This window comes from Adiantum capillus-veneris, chromosome 1 (genome assembly GCF_014529385.1).
Source record: "Adiantum capillus-veneris isolate H3 chromosome 1, ASM1452938v2, whole genome shotgun sequence".
In the NCBI taxonomy this organism is placed as follows: Eukaryota; Viridiplantae; Streptophyta; class Polypodiopsida; order Polypodiales; family Pteridaceae; genus Adiantum; species Adiantum capillus-veneris.
The window spans coordinates 76675326-76701914 of record NC_140931.1 but is presented as its reverse complement, the minus strand read 5'-3'; the positions used below and the strand labels follow the sequence as shown (position 1 = coordinate 76701914).

Genomic DNA, 26589 nt, shown 5'->3' with positions numbered 1-26589 from the left:
GTGTGTATGGCTCAGACGCCTTATGGCTGACTTGGGTGTTGGATAGGACACTGCCAACACTATCTACACTGACAGTCAGAGCGCATTGGCAGTTGCGAGGAACCCAGTTTTTCATGCTCGCACAAAGCACATTGAGGTGCATTACCACTATGTCAGGGAGAGGCTCTCAGCAGGAGAGATCAGCTTGGCTTATGTGCCAACACAGGACAACCTTGCAGATCTTTTCACAAAGGCATTGTCTCGTGAGAAGCTTGAAGCTTTCCGCAAAGCTTTGGGCTTACTCCCCTTTGTGGACTGATCCTGTCCTCAGGGCATGGCACTTCCCTTTACTCATGTGCCAGCTCTCGTTCACCGCATCACTCCAAGGGGGATTTGTTACCATATACATGTGGTAGTGATGTGTGTGAACACACTAGGACCGCCGGGGCATTTTTTCCCTCTTTAGGAGGTTTTTTCCCCCGTGCATTGTATATACGCCCATCACTCTAGGGCTATCTATCTTTCCATTGCACACTAAGTAACACACTCTCTATTGTGTGCCTTGAGCTTCGTTCGTCTTCTCCAAGCTGTGTGTGTTTCTCTGCAACCCTAATTCCAACAGAAATAGACGTGCTTAATCACTTCCTAATGCAAGTAGAGAATTGCAGATTTACTGTATGCATAGATGAGAGGATTTCTCCCCTCCTAATGATTAATGATGGATTAATTTCCCCTAATTAAATACTAATCCATGAGCAATTGATCCTAATTTAATTATTTACACATTATGGAGTAATAGAATGCAATGGACCATTCCCACCTCAAGGCTGACTTGATTTTTAATCACACCGGGGTGACTAGTGGATGATTCCTTAAACATGCATTAAACTATGATTAAGAGTGACTAATTTCTTACATGATTACTAATTAGATTAATATTTATGCAATAGATCATGGATACGGAAAGTTAGAGAGTATCTAATGAGTATTTTGACTATGATTATGCGTACTAGATGCGAAATTGAGAGGATATTAGAGAGGGAATTACAACAAGCATGAATTAAATCGAAAATTACCGAGGCTACGGCTGAATTCCTATCAAAATTTTGATGCAAGGGCCTCCTTGAGACGAGAAACGGGCAGCACCTTCCCTCCTAGCTCCTCTTCCGAAGACTATGTCTGTCGGCAGCACCTCCTCAAGCCAAGCTCCCATACCCCTCTTCTCTCGTCCCCACCCCATGAAAACCCCCTCTTAGGGAGGGAGTGATAAAAGGCATTGGAAAAAGTAAGAAAAAAAATAAAGTATGATTACGTAAATATATGAGAAAAGTAAAATAGGCCACCTCATGCCTACGGGGTAGCCCATCCCCACCTTGCCTCCTTTTTCTTCACTACTGTCCCGCCGTTTGTCCCTTTTCCTCTCCTCCACTCAAAAGGTCAACCCCTCTCTCTTCCCCTTGTCCTTTCTCCTTTCTCTCTCCCCTCAAGCTACCCCACCTATCACCAATAATGCATTCTAACTCACCAATAATGCACCTTAACTCACATGCAACTTACCCTATCTTCCAAAATAGTATACCCCACCCCCCCCCTTTCTCTCTCCTATCATATCCCATGACCCAAATATCCCCCTCTCTCTCTAAAGGGCGCCATGTCTCTTGTCTTGTAGCTAAATAACCTCCCCCACACTCACACACACTCAGTTTCATTGAAAAAGGTGCCCACAGACCCATCCCCACCCGGTGGTTACCTGATTTTTCTTGTGTTCACACACATCTGCACACAGATTCACCTATGAACACACTCTCCTCTCTCCCCTCTTGTAATTACTTTATTCTCCATGTCACCTCTCACTTTTTTTCATCAACCCATCTCTCTCTCTTAGTCTCTCTCTCATGAGACTGCTGTTCTGGCACATATACACACAGCCAGACAAGTGGGGCCCACAATCACATGGCCTATGTAGATAATGATTTCTTCATTTCTAAATTCTAGAATTTCTCCCCCCTCCTCCCCTATATAAAGAGGGGTCACCATCACACTAAGCATACACACAACATCACCAAAGAGTACACTATATGCATTGTGTGTGCCTAGTGCACACACACACACACACACCCACACCCACACCATCACCATCACCGCAATCACCATGCTCGTCTTGAGCATGACCTCTACAACCTTGGGCTATGGAAGATGAAGGGCAACTAAATTAAGGATGATGGCCATAACCCTTGTGCGAGTCTTCGCCATCAACTCTCACCTATCCGCCATGTGCTCTACCACTCTCTCCCTTCTCATTCCCCTACCCTATGCTCCCCATTTCATCGCCCTATTCTCTAAATAAAGCTTGAGGTTTTGTGAGTATGTTTTCTTGCAATGTTTTGCCCATGTGAGGTGTGCGGAATCGCCACCTACTCTTGTGTTTGGAGTGAGCTTGTGTATGTGTGAAGGGTGTGCGGATTCGCCATCCTTTTGTGGTGCCTAAGTACTAAGCCGCTATACCCCCTCCCTTTCTCTCTCTCTCTCTCTCTCTCTCTCTCTCTCTCTCTCTCTCTCTCTCTCTCTCTCTCTCTCTCTCTCACTTGATCTCATTCCCTTTCCTCTTCATCATTACTCCCAAGCATCCATCTCTCTTGGATGAAAACTTTGTTATGGTGGTGTGTTGTTTGCGTCCTAGTCGCTGAAGCTAGGTGGTGCCCCCTGTTTGCTTTACCATGACAGGCTCGAGGCACGCCATTCGGTCCCCGGTGTTTTAGAGGCCGTCGGGGTTCGGGGTTCTCTTTGCTCCCATCATTTGGTGCCCCCACTGAGGATCTTTTCATGAAACCCTTCAGTTTACAAGACTGAAACCCCTAAACTATTGTGAATGGATGAATGGCTAGCAGGATTTGCTAACTGGACGACAGAAGAAGAAGAGCTCCAAGCACAACTAGACGAACTCCGCATCTCCACGAAGCTCGAGTGGCAGGCGTAACGGTAATCGATTTGCAGTGGGAGAGTCAACCAACACACCAAACCCAGTGAATATACATAGCCCAAGTGCCAAGAAGAAGAAGGAGAAGGTCGAAACCATGTACACAATCTACAACCAACCCACAACAACAAAATGGAAGGAGCTCTGCACAATACAGAATTAACACTATTCTACTTTGAGAATCGGGTAACTCAAGTCACCGAGGTAATTATCACAGTCAGTTTTCAAGTCGCACATGATGCTGCAGCACAGATAACGGAATCATTGGCTCACACTCTCACTATAGAAACTAGGGATCTACTAAGTTTGTTTCAGGAAAGAACACCACCCTCTCCCACAAGCTTGGACAGTGACTAAGCACCTATAAGCTTCACATGAATCAGTACAACCTACCTCGAGACAAATCACACATACCAACACGTGTACGCTCAATCAAGGTAATACTGGACTTGAAGGCTCACTATGAGCACATCATTGACACCATGCTAGGTGGGGAGCGGTTTTTTGAGGTTCTTGCATCAGATCAACCATTTGTCTTACCTTTGGTACAAGGCAATGTACCGTTTGAAGTTTTAATCTATGTCCTAGTATAAGAGGGTGTACACGCCTCCTTGTAAAGAAGAAAAAAACTTTTGCAAGTTAAGCAGTGTGTCTTTCTAGCTCTCTCTCAGTAATCATGGCAAGTGTAGCATTTCCAACATTTAAAGGAAAGAAGAGGGAGGATTTGGTAACAGACTTCCTAGATGACTTTGAAGTAGCATGTGTAGTAAGCAACAAAGATACGGATGAATCCCGGGTTAGAATCTTTAAGCATCTCATGAAGTTAGAAGCTAGATCATGGTACAATGCACTTCCACAAGCAACCAAGGATGACTAGGAACCCTTAAAAACCTCTTTTAAGAGGCGCTTTGGGGGAGGTACCACTTCAGAAAAGTTGTGGGACAAGTTGAGAGACTTGAAGCAGGAGGGTCTTTTAGAACATGCCACCTATGAGTCCAAATTTGTGGATTTGTGGGAACGGTGGGTTGAGTCACTGGCAAGGGGGGAAGCTGCACCCGATTTCCTAAAAAAAGATCGGTTCACGCATGGCTTATGGCCGCTTCTCAAGGAGAAGGTGAAAGGTAGATTCCCGGCTACGTACGAGTTAGCCGTTGAGATTGCTCGCCTTAAGGACAAGAAGCTGCGAATGAAAGCCAAAGAAACCGAGTCAACAAAAACAGCAACATCACGTCGACCAGTAACTACGACAACCACCATTCCACCACCACCACCGACTCTTGGGGTAAGAGATGACCAACAAGATATGTTGGCCCATATTACTGACCAACTGCAGAATTTTTCTGTCCACTTAATACAGCAAGGGAGGAGTCAAGAAAGTAATCAAGACCCTGGAAGAGCATGACGACAAAACAAGGAGTATCATTGCTACAACTGCGGAGAAGACGGTCACGGTATGTACTATTGTCCCAAACCACGACAAAACTATAATAGAGGAGGTAGGAGGAACAAATTGTCACCCCCTAGAGAAAGAACACCCCCACCTCGAGCACCAGCCCCACCAACACAAATTCTACGTCCACCCCAGACACCACTACAAGCATCCATTCCACCTCTTCCACCAGCCCCACCACCTGATCGCCCTGTAAACATCATAAGGCTAGAAGAGAAAGGAAAATCCATAGTAGTGGATCCACCCAGAGCAAAGGAGAGGGACAAGGGTAAGGAGAAGGTAACCTTTTTAGAACCCCTTGAAGCCATGACTGTGAAAAGAGCTAGGAGGGAGAAGGCTACACAATTAGATGATGAGAGAAGCATGAGAGGAGAAACTAGCAAGAGGCCATCCAGGCCACGACGGAAATTGGGCATCACCGACTTCCAGCTAGGGGAAAGTTCTAAGTCCTATGATCTAACATTGGATGTGGCAGAGCAAGGACTGAAGATTACATGGCCACAACTGCTACATCTTGTACCTAAAGTAAGGCGACAATGGTCTAAAATGGTAAGTACAAGACGCTCCAAAACAAAGGTAGCCGAAGCAATTTCGGGATGCAACATGGATGACATCCTTCCAATTATCGACGTAAACATAAAAGGAAAGAGGGTTGGAAACACCTACATTGATGGAGGTGCACAAATCTGTGTAATGAGCGAAGCTATGATGCTTCGATTAGGGCTCGAGGTTGACAGGCCTTCTCAATGCAAGGCAAAGATGGCAAACAACGCAAAAGTAAAGTGTGTGGGTGTGGTAAGTGCCGTGAAAATCAAAGCTTTCAACACTGAGGTAGAGGTAGATGTTTTTGTAATGCCTACTAAGGGGGAGGGCTATCCACTAATTTTGGGAAGGCCATGGTTGATGGCCATGAAGGCAAAACAAGACTGGGGTATTGGCCTTCTACGCATGACCAGTAAGAAAGGGGAGACAATCTACTACGACATGAGGATTGGCAAGCAGAAGCAAATGAATCTGGAAACATCGGCATATGAAACCACTAGCGAATCTTCCAGTTCTGAGGAGGAGACCACATCCACCGACGAAAGTGATAGTTCCATTGATGTGATGGGTATCGTTATGAAGAATCCACAAAGGGTAAGCACAACTGGTGATCCATCACCAAAAGGGCAACCCAATGAAGAGGAGAGAAAATCACCTGGCCTAGGAGGAAGTATGTTGAAGGGTATGTTGTCTACGGACCACATCCACCGACGAAAGTGATAGTTCCATTGATGTGATGGGTATCGTTATGAAGGATCCACAAAGGGTAAGCACAACTGGTGATCCATCACCTGGCCTAGGAGGAAGTATGTTGAAGGGTATGTTGTCTACGGAATTAACACTTGAGGAGAAAGATAGTTTTTTGCAAATGTTGATGGGATTTCCTAACCTGTTCATTGACAACTATGAAAGAATCACAGGCATTACAGTGGTGGAACATCGTATTAAGATGAAGGAAGGGGTAAAACCAGTTGTGCAAAAGCTACGACGACTGGGGGTCATACAAGAAAAGGCACTCTTGGCCGAGGTAAGGAAACTGCTGGAGGCGGGATTCATCTATCCTGTAGAAAACTCAGAATGGGTGTCACCCGTAGTGGTGACGCCTAAAAAGAATGGTAAGTGGAGGGTCTGTGTTGACTATAAACCACTAAATGCAGCTACAAAGAGAGACCACTTTCCTCTCCCTTTCTTGGATGAAATTCTGAATGAAGTAGCGGGTTTTGAATGCTATACCATCTGTGATGGTTATTCAGGATACTTTCAAATACGCATAGCCTTGGAAGATCAGCTAAAAACCACTTTTATCACGCCATGGGGTTGTTTTGCATACAGGGTTATGCCATTTGGTCTCACAAATGCACCCGCCACATTCCAAAGATATGTCACATATGTTTTTCAACCGTTCTTTGGAACATCCATAAGAGTGTTCATTGATGATTTTTGTATATATAGCTCCCGTATTCACATTTAGAAAAGGTAACTGAAGGTTTGGCCAGGTTGCAGAGCCTAGGTGGGCAATTAAATGTGGATAAATGCCACATTGGGGAGAGTAAAGTCATTCTACTAGGCCATGAAATTTCAGCAAAAGGTATCAACGCCGACCCAAGTAAGGTGTCCGCACTCATAGCCCTACCTTCACCAACGACCGCACGTCAACTGGTCTCTTTTCTACAGAAGGTGAGGTACTTAAGTAGATTCATACATCTACTATCACAACTTGTTCTACCACTGCAACAACTCACTCAAAGATCAACTTTCACTTGGGACGAGGAAAGCGAACATCATTACAACAAGGTAAAGGAGGTCTTAGCCACTCTACCAACTATCTCACCACCTAAGTGGGATGAAAAATTCTATGTCACCTCAAGTGTTGGTGATGACTCATTGGGGGCTGTGCTAATCCAAAAGGATATGACGACATCTTTCATGAGGCCAATCTACTTCTCTAGTCGAATGATGATAGCAGGAGAGAAAGGTTTCACCCATGTGGAACACTTAGTCCTAGCTCTTAGATTTGCAACTACAAAGTTTAGGTCATATTTGCTGCCTAAGCAATTTGTGATTCTAACCACGGATGAAATATTTCCCTATGTTGTACAACACATGGATGTGTCTGCTAGAATTACTAAATGGCTAGTTTGTCTGCAAGAGTTTGACTACACGGTACAGGTAGAAAGCACGACAAGGGCAAGTTTGGGGGGACTCATGACCTACCAAGTCTTTGAAGGGAAGGAGAAGCAATCTAAGGGAGGAGAAGTCCGATTACCTCCATTACCATCTCATTGTAGAAGGAGCATACTCTCTCTACTTTGATGGAGCCTACAAGCGAGTGTCTGACAAAGCAGCTGCAGGCATAGTGGTCTTTGATGACAAAGGGACAAAGGTATTTTTGTTGGGCCAATTGTTAGATTCACATTCTAACAATGAAGCTGAGTATGTAGCACTAACCAAGGGTCTACAATTGTGCGTCTCGCAAGGTGTACAACGCCTTAATGTATTTGGGGATGCTCTACTTCTGGTAAGGCAAGTAAATGGAGCATGGACATGCAAGAATCCTAGTTTAAGGACTCACTTAAGTGGTGTAAAAACCTTGTTGGGTAAGTTTGAAGAAGTTCAAATACACCATATCCCAAGGGCTCAAAACCAAGAAGCAGATGCCCTAGCAAGTGAAAGACTACAGGAAGTGGTGGTTGGAGCAATAAAGCTAAAGCTCCCTCTATTTCAAGGCAGTGATGCCTTGCCTGACATCATGCTTTTTTGGAAACAGGAGAATGCCCATTAGATTTAACAAAGGGACAAAAGCAATGGTTGACGCGGAAGGCCACAAGGTATCAACTCATCAATGACGGTTTGTACTGTAAGGGTAAGGACCAAATACTCAGGAAGGTCCCTCTCTCTCAGGAAATCACGGGAGTAATTGCTAGCTGTCGCGACAGGGTTTGTGGTGGTCACTTTGCCCTAGACATAACAAGTAGGAAAATCTTGCAAGCAAGCTTCATATGGCCTAGCCTCAACCGTGATGTACACCACTGGTGCAAAACATATAAGTTGTGTCAAAAGGTCCGCACTAGATCACTTATGCCTGAACCACAGACACCTATTCTCTCATATGGCCCATTTGAAAAATGGGGTATCGATGCCATTGGGCCATTACATAGGGCCAACTCAAGAAAATTCTACATTATCATGGGGGTCGACTACATGACTAGATGGCCAGAGGCTACAGCCACCACTAGAATCACAGCAGTAGAGGTAGCTAAATTTATCTACGAGCACATATGGTGTAGGTTTGGCACACCTTTAGAGATCATCTCTGATAGAGGGCCAAGTTTCAGAGTAGACTTGGTAGGAGAATTAATGCAAAAACTGGGCATTACAAGGAGGCACTCTTCACCATATTACCCTCAATATAATGGCCTAGTTGAAAAGGTAAATGGAATGGTTTCTAAAATTATTACCAAGCAGGTAAACAATCATCCTGGAGACTGGGATAAGTATCTACTACCAGCTTTATGGGCCTACAGAACTTCATTTCGTACATCCGTGGGATTCACACCGTATCATCTAGGATTTGGTAAGGAAGCAATCTTGCCCATTGAAGTGCAACTACAAAGTCTCAGAGTAATGGCAAGCCAGCTTCAACAACCCAACATGCATTTGAGAGATCACATCATCAACTTGGAAAGACTGTAGCTGGACAGAGAAGAAGCAATAAATTATTATGCAGCACAAGCAGAGCATAGACAGCTTAGCTTTAACGAGCATCTCCGGAAAAAAGAATTGAAGAAAGGAATGTTGGTGCTCCGCTACGACAATCGCTTCGACACGTGCAAAGATAAGAAACTCCTGCTCCGATGGGAAGGCTCTTTCATCATCAGGAAAAAGTATGCCAATGGAAGCTACCTGCTTATGGAGGCTGATGGAAAACTTCATAAAACCAGGGTAAATGGTTGGCGACTTAAACCTTATTTTCTTCGATTTGACCAGGCTCCACCAATTGACATTCCAGATGAGGACACACCATCAGCCGCCACCTTCGACGATAATGATACAACAGATGAGCTAGAGACATGAATGCCTCTAGCCAAAAGGGGAGGGCTAATGATGGGGGCTTTTCACAAGCCAAGCTCCCATACCCCTCTTCTCTCGTCCCCACCCCATGAAAACCCCCTCTTAGGAAGGGAGTGATAAAAGGCATTGGAAAAAGTAGGAAAAAAAATAAAGTATGATTACGTAAATATATGAGAAAGGTAAAATAGGCCACCTCATGCGTGTGGGGCAGCCCATCCCCACCTTGCCTCCTTTTTCTTCACTGTTGCCCCGTCGTGTGTCCCTTTTCCTCTCCTCCACTCAAAAGGTCAACCCCTCTCTCTTCCCCTTGTCCTTTCTCCTTTCTCTCTACCCTCAAGCTACCCCACCTCTCACCAATAATGCATTCTAACTCACCAATAATGCACCCTAACTCACATGCAACTTACCCTATCTTCCAAAATAGTATACCCCACCCCCCCTTTCTCTCTCCTATCATACCCCATGACGCAAATACCCCCCTTTCTCTCTAAAGGGCACCATGTCTTTTGTCTTGTAGCTAAATAACCTCCCCCACACTCACACACACTCAGTTTCATTGAAAAAGGTGCCCACAGACCCATCCCCACCCGGTGGTTACCTGATTTTTCTTGTGTTCACACACATCTGCACACAGATTCACCTATGAACACACTCTCCTCTCTCCCCTCTTGTAATTACTTTATTCTCTATGTCACCTCTCACTTTTTTTCATCAACCCATCTCTCTCTCTCTTAGTCTCTCTCTCATGAGACTGCTGTTCTGGCACATATACACACAGCCAGACAAGTGGGGCCCACAGTCACATGGCCTATGTAGATAATGATTTCTTCATTTCTAAATTCTAGAATTTTTCCCCCCTCCTCCCCTATATAAAGAGGGGTCACCATCACACTAAACATACACACAACATCACCAAAGAGTACACTATGCACTGTGTGTGCCTAGTGCACACACACACACACACCCACACCATCACCATCACCGCAATCACCATGCTCGTCTTGAGCATGACCTCTACACCCTTAGGCTATGGAAGATGAAGGGCAACTAAATGAAGGATGATGGCCATAACCCTCGTGCGAGTCTTTGCCATCAACTCCCACCTATCCGCCATGTGCTCTACCACTCTCTCCCTTCTCATTCCCCTACCCTATGCTCCCCATTTCATCGCCCTATTCTCTAAATAAAGCTTGAGGTTTTGTGAGTATGTTTTCTTGCAATGTTTTGCCCATGTGAGGTGTGCGGAATCGCCACCTACTCTTGTGTTTGGAGTGAGCTTGTGTATGTGTGAAGGGTGTGCGGATTCGCCATCCTTTTGTGGTGCCTAAGTACTAAGCCGCTATACCCCCTCCTTTCTCTCTCTCTCTCTCTCTCTCTCTCTCTCTCTCTCTCTCTCTCTCTCTCTCTCTCTCACTTGATCTCATTCCCTTTCCTCTTCATCATTACTCCCAAGCATCCATCTCTCTTGGATGAAAACTTTGTTATGGTGGTGTGTTGTTTGCGTCCTAGCCGCTGAAGCTAGGTGGTGCCCCCTGTTTGCTTTACCATGACAGGCTCGAGGCGCGCCATTCGGTCCCCGGTGTTTTAGAGGCCGTCGGGGTTCGGGGTTCGCTTTGCTCCTGTCAGTGTGTTTGTAGGAGTGTGTGTGTGTACTTAGTGTGTGTGTGTCTGTGTGTGAGCATATATGTGTGCTTGTGTGTGTGTGAGCATGCTCTTATATAGCCTCACAAGCTGAAAAATGTGAATCTGCCTGCTATATGCATCTGGAGGAGTACTCACTTCATGCATGGCAGCTCTAGTTGCATACTTACCAAGTGTCCCAACCTACTTAAGAGCTCACTTAGTCTCTCTCTCTCTCTCTCTCTCTCTCTCTCTCTCTCTCTCTCTCTCTCTCTCTCTCTCTCTCTCTCTCTCTCTCTCTCTCTCTCTCTCTCTTGCATGGGAAAGTAGCCCACGAGCCTTGTGAGTGTGTGAGGGCGCCCTCTTACTGCCAAACTCAGTCTGCAGTGGCTTGGAGCCAACTGGAGCCAGTTCCCACACAGCCCCCGAGTCCCGGTGCCTCCCCGTACAACTTTAGGAAAATTTAAGTTTAGCCTAAGACGGGCAATATGAATCAGAATTTAATGCCGGAACTTGCTCTACTAAGCTCTAACTAAGGTGTATTAACCTGGGTACCTGCCATATTTAGCAGCCCTCGACGTCCGAAAATGCATTTTTTTTCAAATTTGGGGTACGGGTGCAGTTTTTCGAGACGATCAAAACTGACGGGTCAGGTGACCAAAAACTTACTATTTGGAAAATTTCTACAAAAATTATTTTAATTCACTTTTGGAAGCTTATGACATTCTAAACATCATGGCATCGACAGATTTTGGAAAACTGTTAAAAAATAGTAACTTTTTTCATTATGATTGTTTCATGGTACAATGTTGTTCTTTTAGCCCGGGGTCAGAGACCTTACAGAGGTTTCCATTTTATGATGTGCCTGTGTCAGTGGTGGAAGAGCTTCTCAATGAGGATAAGCCTCTTGTCGAAGAGAGTCGGTGTGCTAAAGAGGTAGCAGATGTCGGGTTTCCAGAGCAGCATAAAGAGGTAAAGAAGTATGTTCTTACTGATATTGTCCATGAAAAAGTAGTAGATTGCAGTCAGTTTGCCGATACCAAAAGCTCAAAAGTGGACAAAGAGTGTGTGCCAAGCCAAGGTGGTGGCCAACTTTTCATGGAGCAGAAAAAAAAAGAGGATGAAGATGCAGACACAGAGTCAACCTATGGCAAGGATGATGATGATACAAGCTCCGAGTTTTGGGAGACTAGCAAAGAGGAAAGCCTGTATGAAGACTTCATATCCTATGGCGAGCAAACTGATTCCGATGAGGTCAAGCCGGTAAGAGTAAAGATTCCTGACTATGTGTATGAAGACATGTCGATTGGAAATGTAAATGAAGAGCAAATTGAAGAGCCGAAGTCTGCAAAAGAGGATATGCAAGTAAAAGTGGTGTGCGGTATCTTATTGGTATTTATGTTCCTAAAGGTAGCCATCGACTATGCTATAGTGGTGCAACAGGTACGAGGATTTTTCAAGAAGAGTGTTGTTGAGGTGACCAGTCTAACCTGTGATGAAGATGAAGTGGATCCATATTCGAGCTTGGTAGAGACAAATGGTGATGAAGCTGAACAAAGTGGGTATGTCCATTCCTACAAGGAGGAGGAGTCTATTGATGCTATGCTCCAGGATGAAATGGTATGGGGTGAGCTTCCTTCTTTTTTGTCTAAAAATATGACAATAGAGCATGTATTAGAAGAATTGGTTCATGAAGATGATGTGCGAGAGGAGTTAGTGGATCCCTATGTCTCTACTTTCTTGGATGGTCCTGAAGAGGAGGTTCTCGAGGCTGCTAACAGGTATGCAAGGGAAGATGAAACTGATGCAGGTAGAGAAGCCTTTGATCAAAGAGTTGGTATTGCTGCTTGTACCAAGTGAAGATCCACGTGCTATGGCTGTGAAAAAGCTTATAGAAGTGGTATGTGCTTCACAGGTGATGAGTATGTTTATGGATACAACTATGCAGTGGGCTATTCAACAAGTACAAGAGTTCGTGGAGGAGATTTCCATCTTCTATGGTTGGGAAGGTATGCCCGATAGGTTCGAAGCGGGTGACGATATGGATGGTTCATCTGTTGAACAAGATGGTGAGCATGATTGTGCTCAATTTGAAGAGGGTTGGGTGCTTATGGATGCATGGAGCAGTGAAGGAGTGATGTGTGCATTCTATATGTACCATTGGTTATGTGCATGGGTGCAGTTTTACAGGAGCTACTCCAGATGAATGGTTTCAATCAGGGTTATGTCTTTGATCCAGGCGGAGGCTTTGCTATGATGCAAGGGTTGGGCATGTTGGAATTAGGGTTGCAAAGAAACACACACAGCTTGGAGAAGATGAAGGAAGCTCAAGGCACACAATAGGGAGTGTATAACTTAGTGTGCAATGGAAAGATAGATAGCCCTAGAGTGATGGGCGTATATACAATGCTCGGGGGAAAAAACCTCCTAAAGAGGGAAAAAATGCCCCGGCGGTCCTAGTGTGTTCACACACATCACTACCACATGTATATGATAACAAATTCCCCCTGGAGTGATGCGGTGAACGAGAGATGGCACATGAGTAAGGAAAGTGCCATGCCCTAAGGACATGATCAGTCCACAAAGGGGAGTAAGCCCAAAGCTTTGCGGACAGCTTCAAGCTTCTCACGAGACAATGCCTTTGTGAAAAGATCTGCAAGGTTGTCCATTGTTGGCACATAAGCCAAGTTGATCTCTCCTGCTGAGAGCCTCTCCCTGACATAGTGGTAATGCACCTCAATGTGCTTTGTGCGAGCATGAAAAATTGGGTTCCTCGCAACTGCCAATGTGCTCTGACAGTCAGTGTAGATAGTGTTGGCAGTGTCCTGTCCAACACCCAAATCAGCAATAAGGCGTCTGAGCCATACACACTCAACCGTAGCTGTGAAGACTCCTCTGTACTCAGCCTCACAACTCGAAGTGGCCACAGTAGGTTTCTTCTTGCTCAACCATGATATACATGAACTGCCAAGCATGAAACAAAAACCACTTGTGGACACTCTTGTGTCAAAACAACCAGCCCAATCTGAGTCCGAAAAAGCATGTAAGTCTGGCGGCAATGATCCCCCCTTGGGATAAAACAAGTTAATATGTAAAGTGCCTAGACCCTGGGCTATGCATGAATCTGCTGACCTGTGAGACTGCAAATTGAATATCCGGCCTCGTGTTGCATACATAAATGAGGTAGCCAACAGTAGTTTGATAAAGAGTCACATCAACAGGATCGCCAACATCATGTAGACTCAACTTCAAATCTGTTTCCATGGGAGTGGCAATAGGTTTGCAATCCTCAAGTCCAAACTTACATAGCAATGTCTCTATGTAACTTTTCTGACACAAGGCAAATACCACCATCACACTACTTAAACTATATACCCAAGTAATGATGCAACAGCCCCAAATATTTCATCTTGAAAGTAGCATTCAAATCAGCCTTAAATTCAGCAATATGTCTCTCATTTGGTCCAGTGATCAAGAAATCATCAACATAAAGAACCACAATGAGAAGTACATCACCCTCACGCTTTACATACAACGTGCTTTGTGTTGGACTATTACGAAAGCCTTGTTTGACCAAATGAGTGTCAGCTTTCTCATACCAAGCACGAGGAGATTGCTTCAACCCATACAAATCCTTGTTACATTTGCACACTTTGTCCTCTTGTCCTTTTATGACAAAACCGCAAGGCTGCGTTACATAAACTTCCTCAAATATGTCACCATTCAAGAAAGCAGTAACAATGTCTGATTGATGTACATCCCAACCAAAATGAGCTGCCAATGCACATAGAAAACGCACAGTAGTCATACGACAAGTGGGAGAAAAATTCTCTTCATAATCTATGCCTTTTTGCTGTGCATAACCCTTTGCAACAAGTCGAGCCTTATGGCGATCCATCTCACCATCCGGCTTGCGTTTCAACTTGTAAACCCACTTCGTACCAATGGCCTTTTTGCCAGGAGGCAAATCACATAAAGTCCATGTGTCATTTTCTATAAGTGCATCATATTCTGATTGCATGGCAGCCATCCAATTTTTTGAATTCTGTGCTTCATCAAAAGATAGAGGCTCCTCAACATTATGTAAGCTAGACACAGCCAAAGCATAACAATCTGATACATAAGATGCATGGCGAGAGCCTGAACGAGTACGACTAGACAAAGGTGCATCCAATTTAATGTCACGCAAAGTATGCACCAGCCATTTTGGCATACCTCTAGCCTGCTCATTTTCAGCCCTTTCCTCATCAAGTACATCATGTACATCTGCATAAGTAATAGGCTGATCTAGAACATTTTTGGAAACCCCCATAGGCTGTACATTTTTCTCATTGGAACTTACATTCGTATTTCCACCACTGAAAAGAGGCAACAAAATGTCATAAATGTCCTGTGAGCTTACATTACTGTCTCTAGTACATGACAGCAAGGGCTGAGCAGAATCTTCCACAAACACTACATCCCGAGAAACCAGAATACATTTTGTTTGCGGATGATACAACCTGTAACCTTTGCTTTCAGCACTATAGCCAACAAAAATACATTTGACAACCTTATCATCCAATTTTCTGCGTTGCACTTGTGGCACCAAACCATATGCCAAACAACCAAAAACACGCATGTGCTCAATAGAAGGCTTTCTATCATGCCATGCTTCATATGGAGTAATAGACTGCAAAGCTTTCGTAGGTCACATGTTAAGTACATAAGTGGCACACATGATGCTCGGGGGATTCACTGTGTTTTTCCGTACGGTACCACGTGAGTGTACAATAGGGGGTTTTTAGATTTTGTACATAAGCGTATACAATAGGGGTAGCCCCTCATTATTTCATACTCATATAGTACACATAAGGGGGGGGCTACATTCAACTACCTGAGCCACCTTAAATACATTAGTAAGTCTCTCTCTCTCTCTCTCTCTCTCTCTCTCTCTCTCTCTCTCTCTCTCTCTCTCTCTCTCTCTCTCTCTCTCTCTCTCTCTCTCTCTCTCTCTGCCAAGCTTGTAGCCAAGCTCAAACCCCTCTAATTTGTCAAAATTCCCAAAATAGCCTTCAAATTTTTAAAATTCCCAAAGTACCCATGTATCTATTTTGATCAGATTGATCAAGCTTTTCTAATTTTTATTCCTTTTTGACAATTGAGATGCATTTTTGAGTGGTTAGCATGTAATTTGTCACATATTACCTCACAAAACAAGCGATTATGTCCACAAAGATAACACATAAGTGTAGTCATCAACAAAATGTCAATCATTGAAGTCGGTTCATGGGCATCGTGGGGTTTTTTCGGGACCGCGGCCTTGTGTGTAACGCTCTTGGCAAGCGATTGCATCACTGTTTGGAAAAAAAATTTATTCCTTTTCTTGAGTTTGCCAAGAGGAAATTTTAGAAAATTACATTTATTTTTCAGGTTGTTACACTATTTTTCTCTATTTTGGGATGGAATTTCTCCTTTTCTCCCTGTTGCTATCAACCGGCAATTTTGAATTTAAAGCGGCACGATATTAAGTCGAGACACATTTTTCTCGATTGATGATTGCATCTGGGCGGACAGAAGTGGCAGAAGGAGAGCCCAATTAATCCTCGCTTGCAGAATCCTAGCATTGTGTCGTGCAGTGCTCAAAATAAACTTTTTTCCAAAAACATGGCAAACCTGCATGTGTGAAACAACAGAGGTAAATTGACAAAATTTGAAGGTTTTTACACCAAATTAGAATGCAATGTTTAATTACAACCAAAGATAATATGTAGTTAACTTTTGCTTAATTGTGATGAGTGAAAGTGCTCTTATGCTGCCACACGTTAGTCGAGAGCGAAAGTAAGAAAATTTGAGCCCTTTTGCCAAGAGAGCATGAGGAAAACCGAATGTCCTTTAATCTCTCCTTGCTCTCTTCTTTACGCAAGCATTAGCCCACTCCTCTAAGTCTTTCCCTGCTATGCTTTGTACAGAATTTGTTGCTTCCACACAATTTACTTCTTTACTGATTTATGCACATGAATTGCCCTTAAATTCCCTTTGTACATGACCTACCCCTTGCTTTATGCAATCCACCAAACTTTGTTTGTGTGACAAAGCCTTAAATATAAGGGAAATATTCAATATATCATTGACTGTCGAGTCTCGATGAGGATGAGAGAGAGAGAGAGAGAGAGAGAGAGAGAGAGAAGAAGAAGAAGAAGAAGAAGAAGAAGAAGAAGAAGAAGAGTATTTTAACGTCGTAGGAAACTATCCCTAGAGATCTCAAAGATCTATTCGACGAGGAGAGTTGAACTCAAGACCTTTTATTCAAGAGGAAAATGTTGTGAGAGAGAGGGAGAGATGCTTGCAGATAGGGCTTTGGGTTTTCTCACCTTCAAATATAAAATTTAGTGGTAAATTTGAAAATTGTGGGACTACAGTAAACCTAGGTTTTTTGGCCTGCCCAAAGGGCAAAGGCTATAGTGATGCCTTCTCTTTTTTGCTGACTAAAATAGAAAAAAGATTGAGTTGTATTTTCAATGGGCAAAAAATACTGATTGGTTGAAATAAGATAGTGGACACTCATTTAAATGAAATCTCTGTACATCTCTTGAGAGACACGTCTTGAGATTTGAAATATGAAATACCAAGGAAAAGATTTTGGGGTGCATTTGAAAGCATGAAACGAGCTTAAAAGTTAAATGATAAAGACTTAGCAACGATGAGAGGGAATGATAAAGACTTAGCAACGATGAGAGGGAGTGTAAGTTCAATGATACCCTAGGCTACTTTCGAGTACTCCCCCACTTATTATTGCACAGATTGTGACGATGGTATGTAGAGTAACGAATTAGAGATATAATTTCCTAGAGGCTAGGAATCCCCATCTTCTCACGTAGGTCCCAGTGCCCACAACTCCACTATTGGTTGCATAGATCAAAGTTTGACCACCCTGGACCTTTGTTGTTTTTTCTCGTCAATCTCCACGCTCTAGCTTATGAGGGTTTCTCTGGTGTTGGTTGTGGGGGCCATTGCAGAGAGGTGTACCAGGAGAGGTTGCACTAGGGGCCATGGCGGCCTCCGGTTGCAACTCCTACATGACAGGTCTTGACGGGAGTCGATAAGTGTCCCACCATTCATAGACATTGAGTGGGAGATGTTGAGCTTGCACCCTAGTGCTCTTATCACACATAGCTCGACAATGTTAGTGCTTTTAATACTACTATGATCATCTACGAGATGGGCATCTTTGCCCAATACTAGAGCGGTAGCAAGAGGAGAGGGCAAAAGGGCGTTGTGCCGTGAAAGCAGCGATGGTGGTGTGGTGATCAAGCTCGCCATAACTGCTATAGAGCTGTACAAAATGGAGGAGGATGATGCCGAGCTGACAGGGGATTAGGGGAGCTATGATCTTCTGCAAGTAGTATGGAGATGCCGAGCTGACAGGGGAGGGAGAACTTGCCTTCACCAAAGCCCTCGACAATGCCAGCAGAGCCCGGGAAGCTGCAAGGGCCATGGATTTCATGGATACATGATGCCTTTTGATTCTAGCATCTTGTCATTTGCACTTCTTTGCACTCTCTCTCCCCATCCTCTCTCTACAGCAGTGCCATTCGCACCCCCATGCCATCCTTGAGAGAACCATACTAAGGCTGTGAGGCTTGATTAACAAAACGGGGCCCGTCTCTTTCTTTCAAAGAGTGCCCTGACTACTGTAGGGATTGGAAGGCTGTGCCGCTTTGAGCTCCATGTTCTTGCTCTACTAGGTATGTATTGCTTCTGCATATGCATGCTTTGCACACCTGGCCTAAGAAGTGTCTGCGGTTGGGAAGAAGGGGATACAGTAGGGCTGAAACTAGCCGTAAAAGAGGGTAGACGGTGGGTCTTGACAGAATGGTTGTCCAAAAACTGCATGTAGAAACCAGCAACCAGAAATCACACAAAATTGCAGGATTGCAGAGCAAGCACCGCATGGAGAGTAGAGTAGAAGCATAGTCAAGTGAGTTCGTTCCATAACTGTGGCCGCATAGAAGATGCATGTCTCTTTGTGACAGGTTTCCACTTCAAGAGGTTGCAGTATACGGTGCAGGTGTAGGGGAGGCGGTCCTTTAGAAGTATAAGTATTTTTTCTTTCTAGAGCTAAGGCGGCTGAATGACTGGGAGACAAAAGAGGGCGAGACAAGGAGGTAAATTTCTCCGATTCTACATGATTGCCTACAGCACCAAGACTGATCTACAACTTGTTGCATATGCCTGTTAGTAATCACTCTGCTGACTGATTGCTTGGAGGCAGAGGAGTTGGGTTCTGAAGGAGCATTGAGCAAGCATGGGATAGAGGCTTGGCCATATAGTTGGAGGTGATGTTGAGGCTATGCCAGCCAGAGAAGAGCTCTTCGAGGAGGCCATCAGGTATACTGAGAAACATATGTAGACTAGCGTGTTAATCTTGTGTGAATTTATCACTTTCTTGTGTTGATATTAAGTGCATATATTGGGGTCGTGTGTGTGTGTAAGTTTTGTGTAGCAATGCCGGAAATGGTTTTGGAGAACTTGCATGGGTTGGATGTTGTGTAATGAGATCTAAAGCAAGAGAGCATGCTCATCTTTGATGTTGGTCATGTTCTTGTCAACTTAGACATGTTTTTACAGCTATCCAAAAATGATGCCAATGTTTGCCACCCAAACTGAACCGATCAGGAGATCAAGATAGACAAGAAGCATGCACCTCCAAAGTTGGCCCAGATCAAGCAATTGTGCGGCCCATCATTGGTTTGCAAAAAAATGCAAGCCCTCCATCCCACCATGATCAGATTTTGTGCACGTGCAGTTTTTTGTCGATGTTTGAAACTTGTGCTTCTTTGACAACTTTGAGAGTATGATGCCTATTGTGGCCGCTTACAATGGTCCATGTGCTTTGTATTGCAAGGGATTCTCAAATCTAGTAAAGTTTGAATCCGATACCCTTGTGTAGTAATTCATATTCATTTGGTTGATCTGCATGTGTGTGACCTTTGTAAGGATCTTACTCATCTTCAGTTTTTTACTAGGCTTATATCTTTCTAGCCTTTGGCAGGCCTTGTGATTTTATCACTTGTTTACGAGCACTGTCTGCTCTTCATTGAATTTGGGCATCAGTGACAAGGTGCTTCTCTCCCCCGCGAGTCGCAGACCCTTCGCAGATGAGGTGCTGGGCCTCTCCCGCCCCCTGGCCGAGCTCTCTGCTAGCTCCCACAGCTGCTTGGTGTCTGCGTGCAGTACTGTTGCACCCTCTCAGCAGCAGTAGCACCCTGCAAGCGGCATCTCTCCCCTCCCTTAGAGCCTTCGACGGGCCTCCGACCTGAAGTGAAGGTATTAACAAATTGTGCGATTTTTTGAAAAATTATTAACTGGTCGAACAAGTCGGAATGGAAAAGATGACAATGGAGGTTGTTACTTACTTTATCATCGAACTGTGCATTCTGCATGACAGAACTTGCATTATCATTGAGCCAAAAGAAAGAAGGAAAGTACAGTAATGAGATTTGATTAGGTTCAATCTGCATTTTTATGTAGTACATTCCTCTTCAAAGATATCTTTTTCATGTCCTTTCAGGGCCTCCTTTCCATCTCTTAAATCTTAAACTCATGCAAGTCTACATTCAGTGTCAAGAAGAGTAAGAGTTGCTGTGCGACTTAGGCCCAGGAACTCTGAGGAGCTAAAAAATGATGCTGATTTTGTTGATTATGTGGAGTTGATGCCAGAGGTCTTCTTCTCATTCCCTACCTTGTTGCTTCATGGGAAACTTTATCGGCATTAGCTCAAGATAGGTTCTATATTGTGCCAATGCCTTGTCTTAATCGATCTGTCTTTTGCACTTGTCACAGCTGAAGCGATTGAAGCTAAGGAAGAATAATTGGGACTGTGAGACGTTCCAGTTTAATGAGATTTTGAATGAAACTGCTTCTCAGAAACGAGTCTATGAAGTAGTGGCAAAGCCTGTGGTTGAGGTCCTTCATTGCCCCCTGCCATTTTCAACCCATTTTATTCAATAGATAGTGTTATAGACAGGGAAATAGAGTCTTTGGGTGCTTGTTCTTCGTGTCTAAAGATATTTGCTTAGATGTTGGTTTGGCTTGTTATAGTGGCCTATTTTGCAAGATATTTTGTATGTTATGTTTAAAACTCTATCTGATTGTATATACTTGGCATCCCTCTTCTCTTTGCTTGCAGAGTGTGCTATAGGGGTATAATGGCACTATCATGGCATATGGTCACCGACCGTGGAATCATGGTTCGAGCCATGGAGGATATTCTTGCAGATACATCTTCTGAGCAAGGTTCAGTAACAGTCTCATATCTGTAGGTGACTGCTTTTGGCCTCAGTTTACTCTGTACATGTACATGCTTTGTGATCTCCTTAAACTAAAGCTACCTTAAATGGGCCTTAAATACATTAGTCTTCTTGAATGTTTGTGTTCCTAGAGAAATGCCTTTCACCTGTTAGTTTTGCAACGATGTACTGTGGTGCGTAGTTGTGCTTCATTTTGAACTTGTTAGGGAGTATAAAATTAATCAATTAGCTTCAAAATTCAGATGGCTGAACTTGAAAAGTTTTTAGGATGGTTTTCTTACTCTAAAAGGAGGCGCACCTCCCAAACAGCCTAATAGTGGTTTATAGTGTAAACCTTTTAATGAATCTTTGAGTTGCAAATACTGCTTTTTTGGGCCAATGATTCGCCCCACCCTTCCTATATCTGGCTAAACATACAACTGTCCAGCTAAAGATGAAGTTTTTGATGTTATGCAACCAAAGACAAATAACAGACTGCTGGTGGAGGTGTCAAGCAATGATTGTTAAAACATCCAGTCTAAAATATTAAGAGGCTCTAAGGCAAGCTTATGGTGACTCCTATTTGTGAAGGTCATGTCATCTATCATACAATTTAACATAGACTCTGGTGTTATATTGTCTACATAATTGCAGTTAGTTATACAGACCTTCGGGAATGATGCATATCACCTGTGCTGGTTTGATGTTTGAAGATATGCCAGAGAATTTGCATTTAATTCTTTGGATGTCTTTTACCTAGAGGCGTTGCCTCATGAGACTCAAGCTTCGAAATGTTGCACTGTAGGGTGTTGGTGGGGTTTCCCTTGCCTAGGTTTTACTTCTCTTTGGGGCCACCACTAGTTCCTTTGCCTGTCTGCACATATCGGAGGTCACAACAAGCTTTCCGAGCACTTGTAGTGACATAACTAATGGTGTGTGCATTAGTGAGCTGGGTGGAAATGCAAGGCCTCATAGCGTCACCATCATCGAATTCGGTGCAGTTGGTGATGGAGTTACCATTAATACTCATGCGTTTACAAATGTCATCTTTTACCTCAACTCTTTTGAGGATAAGAAGGGTGTCCAGCTCTATGTTCCTGTTGGACGATGGCTGACGGGAAGCTTCAAGCTGATTAGTCATCTTACACTGTTTCTGGACAAGGACGTTGTCATGCTAGGTTCTCAAGTATGCTCTCTCTGTCCCATCCCCTACCTTGTTTTCTCATGTATGATACTCATTACATTTTCTTGGTTTCTCAGGCACTCAATAGCCCTTAGATGAGACAATTACTACACTTTTATTTATGGCAACCATATGAGGGATGTATACGGTGTCAGGAGTTTTTTGGAGCAAGGGATTGCGTATATGTACATATACATGCATGGTGCATCAAATAAAGAATTGTCCATTTTTCAGAGCCAGGTGGTTACGTGGGGCCCACATGTGTACAGGTAGGATTGGGTGTACATAGTGCATCGATTTTCACTATCATGAGTACCAGTGTGTTTTTTCTACAATAAGGAGGAGTTGGTAGCACGTAAAACTTCTTGAGGAAGCTATCCGCGGGCCGACGACATGAGATAAGCAGGTGCGTCAGATGGCATCGAGTGGCGTCAGGAGGTCGAACGAGGTCAATACTGGCACGCGTAGAAGTATGGACACGACGTGGGTGTTTTCTTGTGATACTTATGCAGAAAGGTCATCATGAGGACCATTTTTTGGGGCCACTTCACGTAGTTGCGGCATGCATTATTTGGAAAAACTGAGTGCCAGGTGTGCGGATGATGCAAAAAGGTGACAACTATGCATTGCGAGGTCAGTTTTTGGCCTGTTCGGGGTCCGTTTGAGGTCATCTAAAAGGCCAAGGGTGCCCAACTAATAAAGCTAAGTGTGGGAACTGAAAAAACTGAGAGAAGACCAGAAAAAACGTGGAGAAGAGAGGAGGAACAGTCGCAAGTGTGTTTTTGTTGTTTTTGGAGCATTTTTTGGCCCTAAACTGTTCATCCGAGGTCGGATTTGAGCACTTTGACATTGTAGACTGGGGTTTTTGGGCGTTCCGGACGCAATGGCGCTTTCCATTTTGCCAAATTTCTCACAGATTTTCTGCTGTTTTTCTGTGTAATCTTCTCCGGTGAGTGAAGCCTCTGCTTAACTTTGTGGTTGTATCTGGTGTATTTCCTCAATACTGTGTAAACTATTTGTCCCATTGGTGTTGGGATGAGCTTCATTGAGTCTAAACAATAGCAATTTGCCTCCTTTGAGCTGAATTGAGAGTGTGTGTGAGTGTATGTGTGAGTGTTGAGTGGGCAAGTGGGAAATCTCTCTCTTTTCACTCCGTCTGTGTGTTTCCTGTCTCGGCCAGGCTGGTTGTGTAAGCCGAGTGGTGCCCCATAGTGTGTGTATCATTCTAAGAGTGTGTATCGGGTTGTTATAGAGGCGCTGCGTGTGTTTTCATCCCGCTCACATTCTTTTGGCGCCCCCACGGAGGATCTTCTTCGAGTACCTTCTGCTTCAAGCTTCAAGCTTCGAGATTCGGGGCTACAGATTACAGGTTACAGGTTACAGGGACAGGTACAGGTACAGGTGATTCACACAGGTACAGGTAGTTGGAGTACAGTGATATACTAGCAGTGATGTCACTTGCAGTTGTTGTGGGTATGCATCACTTGGTGCCTATTTGAGCGCATTGTCGATTGTACGTTACTTGTGGAAACTGCCATTGTACGCATTTGTGGAGCCATACTTGGTTGTATTTGGCAGTCCCAGCCATTTCTGAGACTTGGTCTGGAAGATAGTCATTTCTGAGACTTGATTATACGCGATTTGCATTAGCCTTCGTGTGAGGGTCGATAGCGTGAGGTTTTTATTAAGCCGGGGGATTCTCAAATGTGGAGATCCTTTCGGTGATACAGGTAGCTGAAGCACCCTTTTCGTGACCTCGCCATAGGCTATGTACTAGTGATTCGTAATTGATGCTCAGGTTCTATTGTTGGCAGTTTATGCATACATAGATAGTCTATATTTTGGGTTCACACTGCTCTACTTCTGGGGAAACTCTGCCAAAAATTTTCCAAGTTATGATGGCTGGTTTTTTGGTATTTTGAGCCATTTATGTTGTTATGTTGCTGAAATTTGGGCAAAAATCATAGGATAAGTCAGGTGTGGCTTCTTGGGAGCTTCATGGTTGGCTTTAATGGATGATCAAAATGGCCCTCAGTTCACTCCTTTTCATTTAACTCAAAGAATCCAGATTAATGTTCATGTGTCGAGGAAGATCTTTTTCCAGCAGCACATAGTCTTTATGTTTGGGCCAAGAAGATTGAGAGAGATCGTGGAATGTCCTTTGTCTGTTGTAATTCCGATGATCAACTATGAAAACTCATTTGATGTGCATGTGTTTGTCCTTATCTAAAGTTGAGCTCCATTGAAGTTTCTGGGAATTGGGTAGTCAAAAGTTTTGGGTTCTTGCATGTGTGTTCAAAGGGGTTCCAAAGCATTGTAACTTGAGTAGCCATGGCTTTCTCTTATCCGGAGTTTCATGGAAGAAGTGCTGAAGATGTGGAAGATTTTTTGGAAAAGATGGAGGTTGCTTGCATTAGCAACCAGATTCATGACCCTGCGCAGATGTTACGTCTTCTCCAAATTTGTTTGAAGAGTGATGCACGAGTTTGGTCTAAAGCATTTGAAGAAGAGTTACATGTGGCTGATCCACCTGTAAGATTGAGTTGGGACAATCTACGGCATGGGTTGGAAGTGGAGTTTGTGAAGATAGAAGATCCTGACAAAGTGTCGCAAGAAGTATATGCTTTGGTGCAAAAGGAAGGTGAGCCAGTAGATGCGTACATACGTAAGTTCTCATTGGCATGGGAGCGGATGTGCAAGGCCTTAGCACCACAGGTACCCCCACCTGACATGATGAAGAAGGACAGGTTCTTGGCTGGTCTTTTGAAGAATATACGTTGGAGAGTGGATCTAAAGAAGCTTAGGACATATGAAGATGCACTAGAGGTAGCAAGGAATAAAGAGTGGAAGTTGAGGAAAATGAGCCAGTTAGGGGTGGAGTCTTTGCCCATGAGGTCTGAATTTCAACCTATAGAGTCTTTACAAGGTTTCACGTCAGGGGTTCATCATGAACCAGTGGTTCCTGTTACTACTCAAGTTATGCCAGCAGTGGTCACTACATCGGTGCAAGATGATGGGCTAAGGCAAGACATGAGGCAAGTGGTAGATTTGATGAAGAATCTCAGCTTAAACATGCTAGGTCAAGTGGGAAATAATCGAGGTCGAGGGAGGTATGCAAATCAGCCAGGAGGTGAAGAAAGACCTAAGAATGGTGTTGGACAAAGCAATGGTAGGTTTTGGAGGCAGACGCCCACATGTTACAATTGTGGAGAGTTGGGTCACATCAGCCCGCAATGTGATAAGCCACCAAAGATGGGGGGAGATGGGTATCCATTGCCAAGACAGGTGTTAACTAGGTCAAATGATTATGGCATCGAAATTAAGGGAGATGAAGGAACCAATGGATTAACCCAAGAGGAAAAGGGAAAGACAAAAGTGTTAAGTGTAGTCACCTTGGAGAAGGCATCAAAGCTAGAGCATACATTAGTGATGCCTATTGGGAAGAGGACCACAGAGGATAAGGAAAGAAGAAGTACCTCAGGTCCTAGTAAGAAGAAAGGAAAGAGCCATGAAGGCAAGGATGTCAAGGCCAAGAGGAAAAGAAGAGCTCGTCGAAAGTTTCATGTTTCAAATTTTCCACTAGGGGATGGGCAATTAAGCTATGACTTGAAGGAGGATCTGACGAGTAGGAAGGCAGATGTTACTTTTGGGCAGCTTATAGAGATGGTGCCTAAGCAATGGAGAAAGAGCCAGAGAGAGGTTCAGTAAAGGTGTTGGCAATGAATGAGCTACCAGACATTTGTCCAATAGTAGATGTGTGGCATAAAAGGAAAAATTTGGGACAAGGTTATGTGGATGGCGGAGCCCAAATATGCGTCATAACACACTCATGCGTTGAGAAGATGGGTCTCACAGTAGCTGGGGTGTCAGGTTTTCGGATCAGATTGACAAACCATCAGAAAGTAAAATGCTTGGGTGTTGTAAAGAGCTTAGAAGTGGAGGCATATGATGCAAAGGCAGTGGTTGATTTTCATGTGATGCCAACAGGGTTGGGAGCATATCCTATTATACTGGGCAGACCATGGTTACGTGCACTGGGAGCTGTTCAAGATTGGCAACATGGTACGATTAGCCTCTATGGAAAGACAGGTACCAAGAAGCTTTATAATATGGACACAAGGAAACGATTAGAGGAGCTTTATGAAGATGAGGATGACTCTAGTGATGAAGACTCTTCCACGGTGACAGATGAGGACAGTGATAGCACTACCAACAGTGATGAGGATGCTGATGTTGCATTTCTTTTGATGGATAAAGAAATCCAGGAGTTTGGTTTAGTTGCATTTGCGAATGAAGTTGAAGATGAAAGTGAAGGCCTCATGAAGTGATTGAAGGGCTGATGCAAGCCAAGGTTGAGTTGTCAAAGAAGTAGGAATTGATGACACAAATGATCAGTGGAGACCTATCAACTATGGAGAAGGATATATATTTGCACATGCTGGCTAGTTTTTCGGATTTTTTCATTACTTCATATGAAGAGATCAGAGGGTTCAAG

General features: G+C 43.9%; 1 pseudogene; it reads left to right on the top strand.

Moving 5' to 3' along the window:
* The first annotated feature begins 12513 nt into the window (after positions 1-12513).
* LOC147465004 (uncharacterized) lies at positions 12514-22193 on the top strand (annotated as a pseudogene).
* The last annotated feature ends 4396 nt before the right edge of the window (positions 22194-26589 follow it).